Source organism: Spermophilus citellus (assembly GCF_964194105.1).
Source record: "Spermophilus citellus genome assembly, chromosome: 9".
In the NCBI taxonomy this organism is placed as follows: Eukaryota; Metazoa; Chordata; class Mammalia; order Rodentia; family Sciuridae; genus Spermophilus; species Spermophilus citellus.
Genome location: NC_138191.1, coordinates 17,036,070 through 17,058,941, shown reverse-complemented (window position 1 = coordinate 17,058,941; position 22,872 = coordinate 17,036,070). Strand labels below are relative to the sequence as shown.

At 40.8% G+C, this 22,872-nt stretch overlaps 1 protein-coding gene across 1 annotated transcript in view; it reads right to left on the bottom strand.

Annotated features, from left to right (window-relative positions):
• SPAG17 (sperm associated antigen 17) overlaps positions 1-22,872 on the bottom strand; it is a gene marked incomplete at both ends in the record, with an annotated part of 210,593 nt that overhangs the window by 140,537 nt on the left and 47,184 nt on the right. The window lies entirely within an intron of this gene.

The following is a 22,872-nucleotide window of genomic DNA, read 5'->3' as shown; positions in this document are numbered from 1 at the left end:
TGACACAGAGGTGCCTTACGAATGCTGCTCCCCCCTTGGAACTTAATGTTGATCCTGTTGGTATGCAGCCTAATTGGGGTGAAACAAGGTTATTGAGTTTTCTTTGGGTGACGACAGCCACTAGGAACATACAGCTGTATTGTCCAGATGTGGGCCACTGACAGCCTGTTTTATGAGTGTGTTTTTTACAGCTTGTTTCCCCTAAATTTCACACAACTCTCTAACATCTGGGCCCTTTTCCTTGGAGCCCTATAACCACTTTATTTACTGCAAAAAAAATAAAATCACGTAAACTATACCATAAAAGTTGTTACGTGTTTCTCTTTATTCATGTTGTCTCCCTAATAAAGTTCACCTCTGCCTGAAGGACTGTCACAGGAATAATCTAGTTAGAGTATTTTTCAGCTTTTGTTTTTAAGCGAGCATCATATTTATTTATAACCTTGGGATGAATTAGGTGTTACTAAAATGTTCTGACATGGTCCCCCCACCCCTGCCCCCAGCAGTCACTCCTTGGGGCGCATATGGTGTCAATTTCAGGCCCAGAGTCTCAGACAATGACCGCGTGCACTGCATCTTTCGGGCTGTGTCTTGTCTGAGGTTTCCACTGGTTCTTGGTCAGGGCTTTCGCGACTGGTCCAGTTCCTTTGACTTTCCCCTTTGCCAAGGGAAATAGCGGAGAGAGGGAGGTGTGTATTTCGTTTCTAACTGCAGAAGGCCCTGTGGATTATCATGTGCCAAAATGTAACTGGACCTCTCAGAGACCACAAAGGGGTTTCCCAAATTGCATAGCAGAATAGGAAAGCAAGGGAAAGGATTCCTTCAAAACCACCTTTGCTAAAAACCAGAGGAACAAACCAAGAGTCAGAAAGCTTTGTGTGTGTCTAAGTCGGCACTCTGCAGAAAGCACAGTGCTTTGCTTTCATGGCACTTCTGTGCCTGCTAACAGGATTTAGGGAAAGGGACATGATATCTGTGATTTCTGTGAGGGGGAAAACTAACAAGACACCTGCAGAACCCCACCATTTAATGACAACCAGATTCAAGGTGGAAGAGAATCCTAAGGGGACCACATGTCAGGCACTCACTGCAAAATAAAGTCTCTGTGGCTTGATCCAACCCCGAGAGTAGACATCAATATTTGGTTTGAAATGGAATTTTTTAATACCAGCTAAACAACATGCTGACAATCAGGCTGCTTTGTGACATCTGGTCCCAAATATTCAAATTTGAGTTCTGAAAGCTCATGGCAGCCTAGCATGGAGTGGTTCCCTATACCACAAAGTTAATGACAGTGTTGAAGGGAAGTCAACCCTGGAGTGGGGTACCCAAGAGAAGTTGTGGAGTCTTTTCTTCTGATGATCTGTGAAAACAGGATATTCACCTGTGCTGGGGGAACAGGAGCTTGGGTGAAGGCTGCCTGCAGTCATGGTGATGGATGGGATGTCTTTGGAGGTGTTTTTTATCCCCTTGTGTCCAGGAGTCTATGCATGTTACCTGACTGAATTAAAATGCATTCAAAGTATGACAAAACATACCCACAGAAAGGTATTTTATAGACCAGAGAAGCTATTTCTTGTCTGTCAGTGTTGATCAGAACAGAACTGGGATGGTTTAAAAGTAACAGTGACATCTGCCATGATCTGGGGACATAGGCTATGGAGGATGTCACTGGTATTGTGGGAACCTGTGTTGTCCTGATGTGTGGACACAGAGGGATTGCAGGGGGCAGGGTGAGGTAGCAGTGAGGAGGGTGTGGAGAGACTCTTCTTCCTCTCAGATATCTGGGGCAGCCCACATGGAGGCCAGCTTGCCCATTAGCAATGGCAGAGGCTCGGAAAACTTGTCCTCCCACGGCTGCGCCAGTGAGACTTGACACCCACAAATGCCACTTTTTTTTAAAATTTAAATTTTATTTGTTTATTTATTTTTACAAATGCCACTTTTGATGCTGCAATGTTGAGATAACTAACAAAAATGAAAGTCTGGACTGAACTAAAATCTGAGACTGGAAATGTCCATGATGCATGGATCATATTCAGGAGAGGCAGACAAAGAAAGAGGTGTTCAAATTAATTTCCATTGAAAATATTTTCATCTCACACCCCATAATTCATAATTCCACCCGGTCAGTAGTTTGGTCTCAGATGAAAAAAATACAAATTCTCAGGGGGACCTTCGCAAAGGATGTCTTTAAGGGAATTAAAAATTGAAGAAAAGATGGAATTTAAGAGTAAATGTACCTTCTCACTCAACATTCCAGAACAACTTTCCCCCCCTAGGCTTACTTGTATTAATAAAAGGAAAACAATCAGACCTTCAACCTGCCAGCATTGGTAGTTTCTCCAGTGTTTATAGTCAATGTGCCTGAGTGGGTGTGTGCACATGTGTGCAAGTACATGCAGCAAGCTTCCAAAGGTGAGAGATGGGGGAAGAAGGGCACACGGGGAAAATGGTGAGCTGGCAGTGGGTGGGGACTAACTGGACAAAAATCTGTTTCCCTAATTAGGCAGAAATACCATCTTAAGTGGGTTAAAGCCTGGATACTCGTTGGGCTAAAATATCTAGTAAGTGTGCCTGGCTTGAGTTAGAGACTAAAAAAACAAAAACAAAAATAAAACCCCCACTAGTCTTATGGGCATATGGGACTCATTAAAATGGTGAAAACTTGCCAGGTAAAGCCTAGAGTCCCTGGACCTCCTCAGGTCAGGGAACTGGGCGGAAGGGCCTGCCAGGACTGGGGAGGTTCTGGGCCTAGTGACCAAAGGTGGTCTGTTCTGTGAAAGATGGCTGCAGGAAAAAATTAAGTCTCCAAGAGTGTAGCTGGGGAAGAAAGACCTGTTTATTGTGTGAAGATATTTGTTTTGTAGGTTTTCTCTTTCTCTTAGAATGTTTGTGATTCAGAGTACACTAAAAATGATTTCCTTGGCTGGGGTTCCCGTCCACCCACACACATTAGTGCCTTCTCCTTCCCCTTTAAACCCATCCTTCTCCCATTAGTAAGCACAAATGTCTGCCTACCCGGTGCTTAGACATTCTTCACACAGAACTTATATTCATCTTGCTCCCCTTACTGTGGGTTAACATCTGCACATCAGAGAGAACTTTCAACTTTCTTGGGGCGGGATTGGCTTATTTCATTGAGCACATTCGTTTCTGGATCCATCAATTTACTGGCTAATGTCATAAAATTATTCTCTGTATGACTGAGTAGTATTCCATTGTATCTCTATACCACATTTTCTTTATCCATTCATCTGTTGAAAGGCATCTAGACTGGCTCCATAGTTTAGCTGTTGTGAATTGAGCTGTTATAATAGAACAGATAAATGGGAATGCAGGGAAGGGAGGAGGAATCGGAATAGGAAAGACAGTAGAATGAACTGCACACAACTTTCCTATGTACATACATGAATACACCACAACAAATCTCCACATCATGTACAACCACAAGACTGGGATCCCAATTAGAATAAAATGTACTACATGTTTGTGTTAATATGTTAAATTGTACTCTACTGACATGTTTATCTAAAAAGAATAAATAAAAACAGAGAAATGCTTCACACATTCCCATGAAAACCAATGGATGGATGGACGGATGTGTAAATGGATGGAAAGAATGGACTCCTAGGAGGATTTCTGCCTGATTTTCCTGGTGTGTTTGTAAGGAAATACGGAATAGCCTGAATCATTGCTTAATTTGCTGCACATTCAATTCCAGGTAATATCTGAGGATGTACAAAGATCTGTATGTCTCTTGTGGGACAGGCTTTGGTGGTGGAGAGAGCAAAGTGTACCTGTGTGAAGTAAAGAGGGGAAGGTAATAGAAGAGCAATAGTCTGGGAGAAGATTTCCCTGCAAGTAGCCACCAGTTCCCCTAAAAGAACCTTTTAGATTCAGAGCCTTCCTTGAATCCCACTGGCGTACTGGGGTTTGTGGCAGTTAACTGTAATAATTCCCAAAGTCTGATTTCATATTTAACCCATTTTCTTTGGGTTAACAACTTTGGATTGGCTTGGATACATAAAGACCTCAGCAAACAGGAGCAGAATCCATAACCTAGAGCTGATTCAGTCCAAACTAGCACAGGGTACAGCAAATCAGCTTTGACACAGAGAAAATGACCTTTTTTTTTTTTTAGTCATATTCTTTTAGGGAGCTCATCTCCTTAATACATTATTGATTTAATAAAGGAGGAGTGTTCTCATTTTTCATTAGTGAAAAGAAAGTATACCCCAACTCCTTCCACCATCCCTCTTCCTAGAAATCATCCATCAGTGTTCACCAATTCTTGTGCACTCTTCCACAATTCCCCACACATGCCTAAGCATATGTATGTACATCCTTTTTATGTTTTGTACTAATGGGATGATGCTATTCATATTGTCAAATGATTTGTGGCTTGTGCTTTTACATAAAAACATAATCAGCACAGCTTTCTGCTGGTGGGTTTTGTTTAGTCATTCTGTAGTAGACAGGAGAGTCTTGTCTTGTGTGGGTGTTTGGCCGTTTATTTAACTAGTTCCTGTTGACATAGAGGCTATTTTCCTTTCTATTAAGTGCATACATATTTTTGTTGATAGCTGTTTTGTCCTCACCAACATTAATGAAAGTGTCTGCTTCCCCATCCGCTGATCCACATTGTGCAGAGTTCTCTAGCTTCATTCTGTATTGGTACTGATAGATTTTTCAGTGAGGATGGAAATTTTCTTTATCTATACTGTAAATATGGTAGCCACTGACCCTGACCACAGGTGTCTATTGAGTAGTTGAATATTGCTAGTGAGACTGAGGAACTGAATATTTTTTCATTTTTTTATTGATTAAAATTTAAATGCTAGCAGTTGCTGTTTTGGTCAGGGTAGAGTCTACATGATGGTGTAAAGTTTTTTTTTTAAAGTATTTTATTTAAAATTAGGTTTATGCTATAATCCCATTATGTTGTCCCTTTAATTTTACCCCCAAACTGAAAGCACCATCCTTGGCATATTTTATCATGGCAGGAGATGTTTGTACACATTTATTAAGACTCAGATTCATATAGTGCTCGAAGTGAGAAGCAATGAGAATCTATGGCTTGCAGGCTAGGATCATTGCTTCTGGTCACTCAAAAAATCTGCCCTCGAATGAAAGTAACTAATGGAAGTATGGGGCAAAAATAGAAGAATGCAAGTTTTTCTCTGTACACCTCTGTATACTCCTTCTAGCTGCCCAATGCCATTTGTTTTCTAAATCCCTCTTGCCAGTAAAATGGAAAAGATTTAACTTGATGACACACTTTGAATGAAGTTTATACCAGTGAGCTAGCTACATTTCAAGATTTTGTCCTTACTGTAGAATAAGAGGAACAAGTGACTGATGAAATTATTTTAAGCGATAAGTAATAGATGTTGTAGTTTAAAATTTAGAGCAGGAGGTAGCTCTTCTCTCTAACATATAACTTAACAGCACTGGAGTCCAGCTGTGAGGGTGAACATAGGTCTGGTTTTTGTGGTGCCTTGGTTTCACTGCCTGGAGTTGCCATCATATGCCAGAACTAAGTTTTTCAGAGAAAAGACACTTAACAGAAACTGGAAGCCTCCTTCCAGCCAGAGTCAGAGGAACTCAAGACCAGAGAAAGTGTGTGGGTGGCTAGGGCAGACTTTTCCATCTGTGGGAAAGAAGTAAGAAAACTTGCTGCAGGGTGTAAGAACCGGGCCTGTCTGTGCATGAGGTGTGTGACCTGTGGAGGTGTGATGGGTCACATGTGGATATAGGTTTCTACATGCATGTGTGTGCATGTGCATATGTGTGCACTAAATTTATGTTTGTGTGCAAAGCTGCCCTCAGGGATAATTAAAAACTTTAAGATATTCTAAATCTAAACATACTGTCAAAACCTGATATTTGTGCCTGTTGAGGAATTAATAAAAAAAAAAAAAGAAGAAAACTAAGATTTTTCCATTAGCACTTTAAAATAAATACAGATGACTATTTACCTCTTCTATCTATCTGGAGAATATAAGGCATAATGTTTATCTTTAAATATTCATCAGGTTAAATGTGCATAGTATTCATTATCGTAAACCAGGTCTGTAGCCCACCTTCAATGTTCATGGCTTGGGTAGTGTGATTGTTTACTTATGCACTTTGCTTTTGCCTTATATTTGTAATATCTGCTAATGGCATTTAAAAGTCAGACTAATTATTGCCCCAATGTGCATGTGTTTCTGTGTGAACAAATTTATCAGTGTTCAGAGTGGAAGGTTGCTTTCCGTGGGCCTGATCCTACACATTTGATGAAAAAGGTGATCTGCAAATCATTGAAAAGAGAACATTTCATGTGCAATGTGGGGAATTTTAGTTCCTTTGATACAAGGGGTGATGGGCTAGTTACTGAAGCCATTAACTGCTTGTGTGCAACTTTGTGCAAGAGTACAGGCTGTGTTTGTACTCCTCTCTTTCCGAAAATCACAGGACAGTCTTGGACAAAATATTTAATACTTTAAGCTTCAGCCTTTTAAAAAAAGAATCTACAGCAAATCTTCTCAACAGGGGCACTATTGACATTTTGAGTCAGGTAATTTTTTTGTTTGTAATTCTAGGAGATTTGCAGGACAGTTAGTGCAATTGTGGCTTCTACCCAGCAGGGATGACTAAAAGCATCTCCAGAAATTGCAAAAGGTGTTCTGGGGGCGGGGACAAAACTGTCCTTTATTGAGAGCAAAAATATCTATAGGAAGAGAATATGAATATTGCTACTTTCACAAGAATATATTGAGAATTAAATAATACTATATGAAGATTAAGCATGGTGAATGATATGCATGGTAATCCCTCCCTCAAGTTAGCTCTTACTGCTATCCAGACGTGCAGGACAGAATTGGAGTTCTTGAAGACCTTCTAGTTCAGGTCTGAAGATGAGAAAAGGTCAATACCCTGAAGTGTATACCAGTGGGTTAGCTGTATTTTGAGATTTTATCCTTTTTATAGAGAAAGAGGGACCAGAGATTGATGAAATTATTTTAGGTAATAAGTAAGAAGTAATAGATGTGGTGGAGGAGGTAACTTTAGAATTTAGAGGAGGAGGTAACTCTTTTCTCTAACCTAAAACTTATAGCACAGAAGCCTGGATCAGTTTTGCAGATGAACCAGTAACTTTACTTTATTATCAGCTGGTAGGAAGGAACCTGGCTGATGCATTCATTCACCCTTTGTCTAATCAGAGACAAATCAAGATCCATGTAGAGAAGGTAGAGATAAAAAGAGAGGGTGCAAGAAGATATTTTGTTACAGAGCTGTGTACAATGCAGAGAATGCAAGGAACAGAAATCATGCTATTCTTGATCTCTTCTAAAAGGTGAAACAGGAGTTTTATGAAGACCGTCCTGCAATTCCATCCACCTCCTTTCTGGGTCCCTCTGCTCTCTTCCCTCCTTCATTCCTTCTGCATTTATTAAGTGCCAACTATATTTTAGTCGTTGAATTACTTGATCCTTTATGCGTCTAGTCTATCCAATTCACATTCTTTAAGTAATGAATAATTTCCAATGAGGCTTAATTGGAAAAACAGCTGGGAGGATGAAGGCAGCAGAGAGAGAAGGCAACGGAGGGAAAGAGGAAGAAAAAAAAAAGAACATGAATGACTGAAACATATTTTCTCACTCCGAGAAGAGGAAAAGAAAATAATCAAGCAATATTAAACTGTCTATACATAAATTTAAAGGTGACAGAAGATACAGGTTCCTATAGATCATCATGTCTGTGTAACACACATGGAACGTTATGAAAGCGTTCGGACCACAGCTTGGTGAGAAGTTCGTAATGATGATAAATATCCATAGCAGGTGACTTCTAGATCATTTTCAGCTGTCCATAATTAAACTGGTATCCATCTCTCCACAATGTCAGGCCTGTAAAATAATTCCAGTCATTGGACCCCTTACATCTGTGCTGAAATGAAATAATATTTGGCAGTAACAAGGAGTCACTGAAACTAAATAAACAACCCCTTTCAAGACTACATAAAAGTTGGTAACATAATAACATTTGACAGGGATTAAGACCTCTTTGGGGTTTTAAGGAAGTTTCAGAAGCAGCAATAACAAATACATGGAAGGTAGAACAGATCTCTGCTGTAACAGACATGTATAATTTGAAATGTAATGAATCTCCCAAGGGAGATGTGTTTTGAACATCTAGTATGTGTGTAGTACATGTCAAAAAGCACAAGGCTGGTTTAGAAGCATTTGTTAGGCTAACTCTAAAACAGCAAAGCTGCCTGTTTATTAAGGAGTGTTTTGGGTTTTGTATACCTGCAAAATGTTTAGTGGCACACAAAACCGATGTGATGAAATGTACAAGAATGACATACAAAGTGAAGGCCTTTCTTTTGGTGTGAATTAGCAATGCATGAATCTATTACATTATTATGGCAATTTCTCTTTAAGATTGTCATCTTTTCTTTAATCCCCCAATACTTCCACCCCTCTGAAATCATTCTTGGTCTTTCAGTTGAAGTGACCATCTCCTCTCTGAACAACCTACCTACCACTTTTTCCTGTTTGCTAAGGGATTCTGATCTCTCTCCCAATGGAATCATTTGTATGCAGGGTTGGTCTTCTCTATTATCTCAAGGGTCAAGTCCTTTTTCTGATTCATCTTTCTAAATCCTCTAATAGAATACAGTGCTCATGTAGACATAATGTGTACTCAGTCATTCAATAAATCCAAGAAGGGTCTTTGCAGTTATTTATGGCTAGGCTTGAGGCGAGTGTTTTCGAATGATCACAGCTACAATTACAGAGCTCTCAGGGTACTGACTGTGAGTAGTAGTGGATTCTCAGACTAACACGAATAATTACTCAGCACACACCACGTGTAAGACAGGGACTGTTGAAAGCACTTGACTTATTCTAACCCATTTAACCCTCCCCTGCCCTCTGAGGTGGGCACTCTCATCCCTCCATTTTATTAGGTGAGGAAACCAAGGCCTGGCCAGCACATAGATAATAGTTAGTACAGGGGTGATTTTTTTTTTTTTTCTAGAGCTCTCTTCCTAATCACTCTATGCTGTAGACTCACAACGGGCTTCTTTACCCTGTAGCTGGAGCTACTGTGCTCCTGCCAATCTCCAACTTAGCTGCAGGGATTAGAGCTTTATGGCCCACATTTTTGTATTTTCTAAGAGTCCTGAAATACTGTTACTACTCTTAACTTGTTTGCCCATATCTAGTGCTTCAGCTTCAGATCATTTTTTTTTTTTTTTTGAGACAGGGTCTTGCTAAGTTGCTTAGGGACTCACTAAGTTGCTGCGGCTGGCTTTGCACTTGCAATCTTTCTGCCTCAGCCTCGAGAGCTGCTGGCATTACAGGTGTGAGCTAGTGAGTGCTTCAACCTGAAATCACTGAGCGGATTCTTTTTTCTTGAGACCTTTCTTCAGGAGCCTCAGTTCTGATGGAGCATCTATCTTTTGTCCTTTATCTTAGAAACTACCCAGGCTGACAGCCACCTCCACTTTCTAGCCTCCTTTTCCTTCTTGTTAAACCCAAATCATTGTTAAAACCCTGCTTTAAGTTTGGGATTGGTGACAGAGACCCTGCTTGTCACCGATTGACCTATGCTGCCTATGCTGAGATGTCTGTGTATGGCTGGTTTCTGAACTCCCTGCCCCCAACACTGGCACACTACAGGTGTCATTTGCCATTTGGTTTGGAGAGTATGCCTCACTCCCCACATTGCAGTTGGCTGGCTGCTCGTGGTCTTGCTCTCTTTCTGCCCAGAAAAATCTGACTTTTCTTCAGGCATTTATCCTCCTTCCACCCAGAAACAGCTAAATGGGTAGAATGGTTTGTACTAAAACATAATACTAACTTCTCTTGTCCTTGACTGGGTATCGATGTGCGCATGACCTTGTTCAGCAGGGGTGGAGGGTGGTGAAGACTGGTTTTCTGGGGCAGCTGGATCTGGCTTCCTGGGTCCTGACAGAGCTTGGGGAAGAGTCCTGAAGAACGGGACTCCTGCCACCACCTTTCCTCCATCAGGGAGTTGAAACCGCCTCAAAAATGAAGAGAGGATCAAGGGCACTGCAGGCCTGTGGGGCTGCAGCCCCTGTCTCTGAAGCCTGCTGGGCTGCTAGATGGATAAGTCAGTATATTCTCTTATTATTTAAGCTGGTTTTGATTTTTTTTTTTGGTTAACTTGGCAGAAAGGTGAGCAAGTAGATATGGATGTGGAGAGATTTATTGCATGCAAATTAATAGACATTTAAAAAATTAACCGGTGTGATTCCCAGACCAGCAATATCAGCATCACCTGGGAACTTGTATAGAAATACAATTCTTGGGCTGCAGCCCAGAGCTGCTGAATCCCAAATTCTGAGGGAGGGGCCCAGCTGACTTAAATATGCCCCCAGAAGCATTGCTTTATTCCTGGTTTCCTTTGTGGCCTCTCATAATAATGTATCTAACGCATGTTATCAATTTTACCTGAGTCCCTCTGCTTACTCTCAGTTAACGGACATCTATTTTGCTTTATTATGATAATTATTTCTAGAGTCACCAAACCCTCCATTGCAGGGGACACTCTGGGGTGGGGTGGGATTTCTGCTAATCCTGCGAGGTAAAGCAGATGTGCAGTGTGCCAGTCTTATTTTATATTTTCCTAAGTGCTCTGTTCCTCCACAATGACCAGAGTTGCAGTGTTCTCCACCAGGTGGCGCCCTTCTAGGCTGTGGTCACTGCCTAACTAAACTATCTGCCTATCAGGAGGGCTTGTTCTTTTTTGAGTTTCCTTATTCTCCCTAATCTCATTAGTTGGCTACAGGGTACATGCAGGATATGTCTCCTGGCTGCCTAGCGAGGAAGTTCTGTGTGAACACACGGATGCTGCGATTTCCTGTAGGACAGTGATTCTGCAGTGTGCCCTGTGGGCCACCCACCACAGAATCTATGGAGCCATCCTGAAGATATGGATTCCCTGGGATCTACCCCCATAACCCCAAATTCAATCTCTAGAAGTCAGGGCTTAGAAGTGTGACCGTTAATAAGCATTCTAGGAATTCCTAAATAACCCTGGAGTTCAGGAACCAAGGTAGAGGTCATTTACATATCAACAAGAGGGGGGTCTAGTTTCAGTGCTAAAACTGGGAAGTCCCTGGCACTCAGGACAAGGGTCTCTCTAGGGCAGTAAGTTCTAGGTAAGCCAGCTCCAGGCTGTCAGATCTACAGTGAAGGAACATCATCAGCCTGACGGTCCCCTTGCTTTGTTGTCCCCAGTTCTTCCAGCTGTCTGCTGGTGGCCTTCCCAGAGCCTCATGCTCACCCTGGTCTCTGAGCCAATCCTATTGAAAGCCACAGAGGTGGCAATGTTCCTTCTAGCGGGTCATCTGTGATTTGGGATCCAGTAACCTGGTAATAAACCTTCTAGTATGATGTGCATTATTTGGTGCATGTTCTTTGCCAGGCACCCTGCCAAATACGTTATTTCACTGGGTCAGGGATTAAGGCACGAGCCCAGGGACATGTGTCAAGTGGACTTTAAATGCAGCACCGGGATTCTAAAGTCTGCTCTTCTAACCAATGTGATTCATGTCTGCCTCTTTTTCCTAACTTCTAGAATTGACTGACATTTTCTCCAGAGAGCTCCTTTCCTAGACTGAAACCCCCAATGAGCTATGAGCCAGGACATCAGTTGACACAGTTCCTTAGGTTCTCAGTTCCTTAGGTTCAGACTCTGAACCCTACCACTCCAGCTGCCTGGTCGGGGTTTCTGTCCAAGTCCTTTCTGTGGAGTCGAATCAGTTCCTACATGGTCTGACTATATCTCCAGTTGCTTTCCTTTCCTATCACTCCTTTCTAGATGCACTTCCTTCTGGGTGTTCATGAGTAAGCTCAGGGCCTTTGCACATGCTCTCTCCTCGTTCCCTCCTTCAGAGTGTGGATCCAAATATCATCTTCTCAGTTTTGCCTTTGTGGATAACTCTACTTAAACCAGTAACCCTCTTCCCACTTCCCACCCTTGTTCCCCTTTTCTCCATAGCCTTGTTACCATCTAACATAACACATTATCTTTTTTATTAGTTCCCTTCCACAATTAAAAAGTAATTCCCTCAAGGACATTAGCTTTTATCTGTTAGTTTTTATTATTCTGATTTTAAAACTTAAAACAGAGTAGGTGCTTAGTAGATAATTATTGAATGAATTAATTAGATGGCCACTAATTTTACCAGTTGAATCTCTCATGAACTTTTCCTTTTTGTCTTTGCAGTCCTGGGGATCAAACCCAGGCCTCGTATATGTCAGGCAAACATTCCACCACTGAGCCATGTTCCTAGTCCTTGGATTCCCTCCTGTCGTGATTCAGCCACACCTGGATTTTCTAGCTGGTCTGGATCAATTCTGAGTTACCTGGGGCCCTCTGGGGGGTGCACTGCTGAGCTGTTCACCCTCACACAGAGACTTGTTCTGCAGTTGGACTATCCCCGTAGTAGTGAAATCCTGGTGATGATACAATCCTGGTCTTATTTCCTTTTTACCATCTAACTGTTGAGATGGAACCATTCTTGTGGTGCATATTTTAAGGACCTGCTTTTTTATTCATTAATCAGACCTTTACAGAGCACCCATGGCATTCCAAATACTGGAGATTCAGAGACAAAACAAGTAGGCCCTGCCCACAGTGAGCTCTTAACTGAGTGGAGGAAATGGACTACAAGGACATGTGAGCAGACGGTGCTGTCAAGGGAGGGTGCTGAGCCATGAAAGGTACCTCATTCACACCAGACCAATCAGCAATGTTTTCCTGCAGAAGTTACTCCTCAGGTGAGGTCAAAGGACCAATGGATACGGCTGTGACTGAGGCCAGGTGGTGTGACATGAGGGGAGAAGAGGCAAGGGCAGAGTCCTGGGCAGAAGAGTTGAGGCCAGAGTATACATTTAGGAAACTGGAGAGTGGTTGCAGGTATGGGTGTGGGATAGGGGTGAGGTTGAGGCTGGAGGGAAATAACCATCAGTGAGACCATTGACCACTGGGGGCTTGAACAACATGTTAAAAGAATTTTGTTTTCATCTTGAAAATCATTTAGAGACTCAGAGAGTTTTGACAGGTGAGCCACGGATGGGCTATGTGATCTTTTTGTGAGCTTAAGCATCTTACTTATCTTTAGCGACTGCTCATACACAGTCAAAAAACAAAACAACAAACAAACAAAAAAACCCAGGCTCTAACAGATGTGCTGGTAGCCCATGACAAATCTCAAACCCTGGAATATGTACTTCAGAGCTTACAGTCTGGACCTTGCCCTCAACATTGGCTGTGGTGATTTCCTAGCACCAGAGGCATGCAATTTTAGTACAGGTATTGTAATTGGTCCAGAGTTTATAAAACAGAGATGACATGTGCCTCTGGGTAAGCAGGCAGGCAGTACCATCAACCTTGATCAGCAGGGAAACTGTTGGACCCTTCCAAGTGGAGAGGAGAGCTCATTGTAAACAGTGATCTTTTTACTGGCCCAGTGAGCCATGTGTCAATACTGTGAGGCTGTGTTTCTCTGAGGTGAGGCTCAAAAGAACCTGGGTGCTTACTCAGCCATAAAGAAGGCTGGAATTGTGGCGTTTGCCAGTACATGGGTGGAACTGGAGACTACCATGCTAAGTGAAATAAGCCAGTCCCCCAAAACCAAAGGCCAAATGTTCTCTCTGATATATGGATGCTAACACACAATAAACGGTTGGAGGAAGGAAAAAAATAGAAGTTCATTGAGGAATAAACGGAGGGGAGGGAGAATGGGAACAGGAAAGAGCAGAATGAATCAGACATCACTTTCCTATGTTCATGTATGAATACACAACTAGTAAAACTCCACACAGGTACAACCACAAGAATGGGATCCTTATTAGACTACGTTACACTCCATGTATGTATAATATTTCAGAATACACGCTACTGTCATGTATATCAAAAAAGAACAAATAAAAAATTTACTCAGCATTTGGAAACAAAACAAAACAAAAACAAAAAAAAAATTTGGTGCTTGTTCAGAAGATGGAAGATGTATTCTTGGATTCTCCTGAAGACTCCCCTGATCCCTATCAATGGTACTGGAGTCTGGATTCAGCACTTTTAAACAGCCCCAGGTGATTTTGAGGCATACCACTGTAGGACCACAGGCAGGAAGAAAAGAGGAAAGGTTAGAAAAGGGAGGTGCTCACCCTGAAGATCTTCCTGCAGCCACCCTTCCCTGACTCCCTGGTCTGAGATTGCTGTCCCTGGTCCCACTGCTATAGACCCCGTTTATATGTCCCCAAGGTTCCTCCTGCCATGGAGCCTCAATTAGCAGTTCTGTACATGCACCCTTGGGCCCTGGATGATGGCTGGTCCTGTTCTATGACCCCTCATGGCACCTGAAGTATGTTTTGAAATTACTTGAGGCAAATGTTACCCATCCTGAATTTTGACAGTAGAGAGTCCCTCCCTTATCACAAAGAGTCTGAAAACAAAATTACATAATCATTTCACTTTAATAAATTCCATACTCACAGAACATTGCCAATAAAAACACGACTAAATGTCCAACATTATAATTTTTGCTTATCAGGTTGACTGTGATTAAAAATACAAAATCAAAGAGGGTGTGGTTAAATTGGAACTGTTAGAAAGAATGTGGATCGGCACAGACTGCCTCCAGTGAATTTTGACAATGTATGTCAAGAGTTTTAAAAAGATTTATATCCTTTCAAACAGTAATTCCAGTCCATGAAAATTTTTCATAAGGAAATAATCAGAGTCGTAACTATTGGTAAACAGCTAAATTTAGCAAAAGGGGAGTGGTTAAGTATATTGTTGAATAGAAACATGCTTTCTATTATATGTATATGGAATATATATTTAGAAAAATGCTGACATCACCATATGTGGAAAGGACATGATATAGAACATACAGGATTTCTATTTTGAACAAAGTGGCCCACAATTCTGAGTGGTGGAATATCCCAGATGCTTCTTAAGTACCTGCTTACTACACGGGGCTGGGCTTTCTCTAAATCTTCCAAGTTTCCTACAATTAACATGAATTGTTATTATAATAAAACAGTTCATGGATTCTATTTGCAACTTACAGGGTGTGCAGCACTTAACTGCTTTTATCAATACCGCCCCTCCCACCTCCACAGAATTCTTCCTGTGCTCTAGTGCCAGCCTATTCCTCCCCTGCTCCTGGTCCCCGTGCTCCCCATGCCTTAAGGATGAAATGAACACTCTTAGCAGGGCACAGCAGGACCCTTTATGACCTTGCCTTGACCCACCTGCCAAGCCTTTCTCCTGGCTGCTCCCTCCTATTCATGGGGATATGTGCCTGGGGAATTTCTTGGTCATTCCATGCCTTGTTATGTTTACTTGACTTTGCCTGGGCTGAGCCCTTTGCCTAGAATTACTCTCCTCTTTCCTTACTTCATAAATTTCCCATTCAGCTTTCAAGCCTTTTTTTTAAAAAACAAACTAAAAAAAAAAAAAAAAAAAAACGACCTTTCCCTTATAGAAAGAGGGTTGGGATCCTCAGCACCACATAAAAATAAAGGCATTTTGTTGTGTTCATCTAAACACCTAAAAAATAAATATTTTTTAAAAAAACTTTAGAAACATGTAGGCATTTCTCTGTGCAACCGTGGCACCTTTCAAAACTTCTTTGTTGCCCTACGGTAAGGTGACTGCTCCTTTCCATCTCTCTGTTTTTCATTAGACTGAAAGCAGGTTGAAGGCTGGAATGAACTTTGTGATTGACACATGGTAAATGGCCAATAAAATATGTGCTGAATAAAATAATTAGCACACAAATCAGATCTTCAGCAATGCTGTGCCTTGTAAAAGGGCACCCCGTGATGGGCAGGTGGGAGCTGACATCCAGCCAACCCTCCCATCCCAAACCAGGCTTGAGAAAACAAGCGCTGCTAGTTCACTAATTTTAGCAAATGACTGGTGTCATGGGAAGTGTTTACTGTGCCAAAGCTAAAGGGGGACTGAGCTGGAATTACAAGAAAAGTGCGGCTTGTTGGCTCCGGGAATGGGGAATGGAGGCCGATGTGTTCGGTCCTGGAGCGAAGCAGATCTGCCTTGACACAGAAATCCCAGAGTTCACAGTCACTTCATAATAATACCCTGATCAGGCTCCACCCCTGCTTTTCATCATCTTTTCTCAAATACCCCTAAGTCCCACATGTTTCTAGAGAATATCTGAAAGTAATTTCTGCCACTTCATATTTTTTCTTTTCTCTAATTTGGTTTATTATTGCATCTTGCAAGTTTATGCAAAGTAGTATTCTAAAAAGAAGTTTTAGACATTTTGTTCTCCCCCACCCCCTGTTTCTCTCTCTCTGGCATGGGGAATCATGTGACTGACTAGTAAAACCTAAACCCAAATTCCTGGGGACAAATAGGTGCAAAAAGAAGCTTGCATTTTGCATTGTGCCTTTAGGGATTTTAAGACATTATTTGATTAATAATACTACTAAAGAAAATTCCCGAGTTTCCTATTTTGTTCAGATGAATGATTTTAAGCAGGTTGAAGTTCATTTTCACCTTTTTTTGCAGGAACGGTGACTTGGAGAGTTTGAAGTGATCGTGAGGAATGGATTTGGAGTCAGTCTCTGCCATTGTTAGCTACAGGCAGTATAGACTGTGAAAAAAATATGTATGTGCAAGATATGCACAAAGAATTCCTTATTTAGAATACTGACCACTTTGCATAAAATTATTAAATATAACATTAAGCCAAAAAGAAAAATGTGAACTGGTGGAAATTAATGTGGGATATTCTCTGGAAGCATTTAGGACCTAGGGGTATTTTGAGAAGAGGCAAAACTAGGGTGGGGCCTGATCAGGGCATTATGAAGTGAAGGTGAATTCTGGGATTTCTGTGTCAAGGCAGATCTGCTTTGCTCCATAGCTGAACACATCGGCCTCCATTCCTCAAGCCCATGAGCCACCAAAGTTTTCTGGTAACTCCAGCTTAGTTCCTCCTTAGCCTTGGCATAGTAAAATCTCTTGGAGACCCTTTCCTCTTTGCTGCATGACAATAGCAACATTTAGGTCTACTCTACAAGGTTGCCGTTGGGATCAAAATATGACCTGGTATGTGAAACTATTGTGTAGTCTGTTAAAAAAAAATGAGGAAAATACCATATTTCAAAAAATCTTGATTCAGAAAAGTCTGACAAACTGAGTAAATGGAACAAGTCTGCTTTTAACAAAGTGGATCACAGTTGTGCAGCGATTGCTTCTGGTGACTTGCATCACTGCCCCAAGCCTCTGGCCTTTCTACCCCTACTCCACTCTCCCTCTACACATGTACAGGATTCAGCTTTTATCTCTGACAAATAAATGCATGCTGAAAGGGCAACGGATATAATGGGCTAACACTCTGAAAATGCAGTTTCATTTCATTTAAACCAGGGTTTTATGGACATTGTGCCTGAATTCAACAGGCGGGTGTGGGGGCTATTTTTGGACAGGCAGAACTTCCAGCACCTCTTAAATCACATCACACGGCAATTCCCCGCTCCACCTACACACAGGGCGGGCCTGCATTCATAAAACAGGACGCTGGCCCGGGGTGAGACTGAAAGACTCTTTCCCCATCTGATGACTAATACTTGTCTCTGCCTTCAGAAGGGGAAAGCACTACATGCAAACCTCACCAACACATTTTCCTTTGCTTGCTCCAAAAAAGGGAAAAATGCGTGTGTGTGTGTGTGTGTGTGTGTGTGTGTGTGTGTAATCCTCCAGTGATTGGAGAATCCTGAAATGAACCTCTATAGGAAACCCCTGATGATGTTCTGTGGATGATTTTGCATGGGAAATTGAAACAAGTTGGCAGGAAGAAGAATTCTTTCTGCATAATTCAAAGCAGACATTTTACTAGAAGAAAAGCAAATCAGAAATTTGCTGTCAGTCCTTGAAATTTTATTAGTTACAAAAAAGTAATATATTAGCCCCTTGCATTAAATCCAGACAGAACCTATCCTTTTCCTTCTTTGCCCCTCAGTGGTGTCCTAAAATGAATCTCTGAGCAGTCGCACAGGACTAACTCCTCTTAAAGGGTGCAGGACTCGGTGGTGGCCTGTGACTGTCACATGTTACTGCACTCCGCTCTGCTTCACTGCAGCTCCAGGGGTAAATCAAAGGATAATACTAAGATTTGGGAATATCCGAAATGATTAAGAATTTCTGATAAATAGGATGATCTACTTAAATATTTCCTGATGTGAAAGCATCCATATCCAGGTAGATGTTGACTTTTTCATTTGAATTCTTGATAAAGGCTAAATCAGGACAACAATAAGCTTTATGGTTTGGGAGTGTTTGGAGCAGCACAGTGTACTCTGCAGAGCATCCTACTGGCTGCGCTCGCCATCAGAGTTCTATAGATTCAAACAGTATGAGCACTGTAATCCAAATAAGTAGGAAATTGAAATATGAACTTTAAAGAAGGAGGTTATTGAGAAACTTCAGTTTTTCTGGTTAAGAATTTTCTAGGACTGGTTTCCTATTCCAGACTACTTTTATGCATGATTATATTTGTTTGTATCTCTTGAAGGAATATAGAAATCATAGTTTAGGCCACTTACATTAACAAAGCTTGAGGAGTTTTTAAAGGCCAATCATATTTGTGAAATAGACGAATGAATAGGTTTGCATATATTAATATCAACGTGAAATTTACTTCTTCAAATTAGCATGAAGTACCTCTAATATTCACCATAGTTTTTCAATAAATGTAAATGAATTTCCATCCAATTCTCCCAACTTATATTCACATTCTTACTTTCCGTGCAACCAAAGATTGAGGACAGAGTTAGAATTTCAGGAATAGAGGTCACACCAGAAACATGTAGAAGCATGAAAATTGTTACCATACTTCAATTCTAGCTAAGCTTTTTCTCCTTCTCAGGAAACAAGGCCTTCTATATCTTTGCTGCATCTTTGACTGTTTTGTAAGTGTTCTGCCCCTCCCTCCTCTTTCCAATATACCCTGTCTGGGGACCATTACCCTTTTGGCTGAAAGTTGTGAACAATAATGAGGTCAGCCACAAAGCTCAATGGAGAACAGACTCAATTATAACCAGGGCTTTTACCTCAGACTTACTATAAGGTATTAACATGTCATGAAACAAGAGAAAACAAATACAGTGTTTATAAAATTAGGGACTATGAGTTCTTGAGGACAGAGACCTTGTCTAATCCAATCTTGAGCCCACTTCCTGCCAAATAATAGAAACTTCATAAATGCCCTGAATGATATCTGCTGTATCCAGGGTTAGCTGAGAGACTGGGAGAGGGAAATGCAAAAGGAAGATAATACCCAATAGTTACAGGATTCTAAGACAGTATTTTTTCAGACTTTTATTTAAACATGTATTTACAGCCCCCCACCAAATACACCAGAAGCCACACATATACCCACACAATTGAAATCAAGACCACTAGGTTATCACCGAGAATTAAAAGCTATTGTATAAAATATGTAACCAATAAAAGGAAAATAGGACCACAACCAGTAGTACCTAGGAATGTACTACTGAATTAGGAAATGGTGCATTATTTACTTTTTGCAGTCGTTAACACTAATTTTCATTACTTAATTATTATGTTAACGCTTTTTGACAACAAATAGTTCTACAATACTTACTACGTATACTAACAGAGAGCCAGACTTAGAAAGATACTCAAAATATAACTTCTGACATCTTCTCTTCAATATCTTTCAGATATACAAGATTTAACCTATGCCAAACTATTCTTCCAAACTTCCTCCCCATTTCATCTTGCTGCCATGTTTTCTGTATCAGAAGATGGTTTTATTCAGTTCCTCGAGGCACAACTGTGGGAGTTACCCCTTGTTCTTTCTCTCTCGCCCCTCACATCCCAATTAGCATCATTCTGCCTATTCTTCCTCCTAAATATTTCCTGAGTCTGTATGCTCTACACTCTCCACCTCAGTACCCCACAGACCTACATGCCTGCCTCCTTCCCAACGGATCTGCACTCAGCCACCAGAGTAAAACAGAAACAGATGGTGCCACTCTCCCTTCCAAAACCCTCCATGGCATCCTCTTTCCTATGAAGTAAAAATGTAGATTCCCTCCTGAGGAGGACCTCCTGGTGGACCTGGCCTCTGCACTCTGCACCTTCCCACCAGTCTCTTCTCACGCAGGCACAGCGGCCATCTTTCCACTCCTACTTCAGAGATGTGCACAGGATGCTCCCTGGGCCTGGATATTCTCCCCTTGTGCTTTTCAGTTGGATCTTTGCTTCTTTCAGTTCATCTCTGCTGTGGTTAAGATTTGGTCTTTTCCCCTATGTAGGTCTATGTACTAAAAGCTTGGTCCCAGTGTGGCCATGACGAGACACAGTGGAACCTTCAAGAGGTAGGTCCTAATGGGAGCTGGTTGGATCTTTAAGAGGGATTAAGCTTTTGCCCACAGGAGTAACTTTTTTGTTCTTGAGGGAAGTCCCTCAAAAACAGGTTGTTACAAGAGAACCTAGTACCTCCTCTGAATCTTTCTTGCTTCCTTGGTCACACATGCTCTTTCTGCACATGGCTGGTTCCCTTTCTGACTTCTGTGGTGCAGATAGGAGGTCCTCACCACAATAATGCCAGAGTCATGCTTTTGGGACCTTTCATCCAGCAGAATGAAGGGTCAAATAAAGCTCTTTAGTTTATTTGACCCTTCATTCTGGTGGCTGATCCAGCTGCGGGTATTTTGTTAGAGAAACACTAAATAGACTAAGACAATCTGTTAATACTCAGCAGTCTACAATATTTTCCTCTGTGATTCTCTCTGATTTAAAGTAATTACCCCAATTTATAACTGGGTACATTTTTTTTGCTTGTTTAATTTTTATTGATGCCGGCCTTCCCCATTCAAATGGAAACTCTGGGAGGATTTAGAATTTTATGTTTTACTCATATAAATTAGGAATAAAACCAGCCATATATTTTTTTTTGTATTTAAAGATCATCAGATTTTTGTGGGGTGCATAAAATTAAACATTTTTAAAACTTTAGTCTTTGTCATGTGATGGTTTTAGCCAAAACTGTGTACTCCCTATGTTATGAACCTAACATTTATGTCTAAGTTGACTCTAAAACAAATGTTAAAAAATAATGTATTCCTATTCCAATCTACAGAATTAGGGAAGTTGCAAATTAGTTAATTTTACTTTTGATACATGTTAAAATTAACGTATTTTAATGAAATAAAATTTTTATCCAAAAAATACCTAAAATTATCTTGTGGGACATAAATTGAATGAGCAAGAACTTTTTAATGAATGAGACCTGCCCTACCAGGTATAGAGCAAGCCCTGGGCTATTGGAGAATTGACACAGATTTCACTGGTGACAGTGAACAAATCATTTACATTTCCTGGGTTTCCATTTCTCTATTCACACGATGGAGATAATATTCATATGAAGATTTAATGAGAGGGCTGGGGATGCAGCTCACTGGTAGAGAGCCTGTCCAGCATGTGCAAGGTCCTGGGTTTGCTCCCCAGCAATTAAAGAAAATTCAAGGAGAAAGTGAGTATGAAATGCTCAACGGTAAAAAAATGCTGCTTATACCTTAGGGTGTTCAGTCATATTTACCTTTTACATGACATAACAAAGAAGAGTGTATATCATTCTCCACCGGGTCCATGAAAACTAGTGTAACAGAACAGTGCAAATACTCTTTGATCACTCCTTCACCTTTCTTTTCCCCTTACCAAGTTAATTAGATGCTACCTAATTATACTCTACTTAATGGAAAACCTGCTCATAATTTGCACACTTTGTTCATAGCAAAGAGGTAGAAACAACCTGAATTTTCATCAGTGGATGAATGGATAAACAAAATGTGGATACAATAAACTATTCTTCAGAATTAAAAAGGAAAGGAATTCAGATACATGCTTCACCATAGATGAACCTTGATGACACAAAGCTAAGTGAAATAAATCAGTAATAAGAAGATGATGCTGTATGATTCCACTTAAATGAAGTATCTACAGTTATCAATTCATAGAAAAAGAAAGTGGAATGGAATGGGGGTCACCAGGGCTAGGTGCAGGGCAGAAGAAATGGGGAGGTACTATTTACTGAATATAGAATTTCTGTTTTGCAAGATGAGAACATTGTAGAGACTGGTTTTACAACAAAGTGAATCTATTTAACACCACTGAACTGTACACTTGGACATGGTCAAGATGGAAAACTTTGTGTTATGTATTTTTCACCATAACAAAAATTTTAAAGATTGCTCATCTATTGTTTCTAGTATTTTCATGCTCCCTCAAGTACAAAACTACAGTAGTCACTGTGAAGAGAAATTTTTTACAAAGTGCAAATAACAACCAGCATTATTGGGCACTTACTCTATGCCAAGTACTAAGAATTTTGTATTTACTGTCTATCTCATTTGATCATTGCTACTGCATTGTAAGGTAGAACTATAATTTATCCTGACTTTACAAAGAGAAAAGTAATAAACACATCCCAGAATCAACGAGAGAGATTTAAAGCTTAATTCTGTTTAATTAACAGTAGCTTGTTTTTAAGACATGTTAAACCACGACAAACACTTCCAGAATTTAAACTATTTAACTTGTGTGTTATGCAAGTAGAAGGAAGAGAGACTCTGAGTCCACAAGTTTTCCTTTTTTTTTTTAACCTGAGTTCCAGTTCCATCATTTCTAAGTTATCTCCCAGCAGGCTGAGAACAAGGCCAGGTTAGCTGATATACATAAAGCATCCAGAATACAAGACTTATTTTCTTTTTTTTTCCCCTGGGTGCATTTTTTTTTATTGGTTGTTCAAAACATTACCAAGCTCTTGACATATCATCTTTCATACAT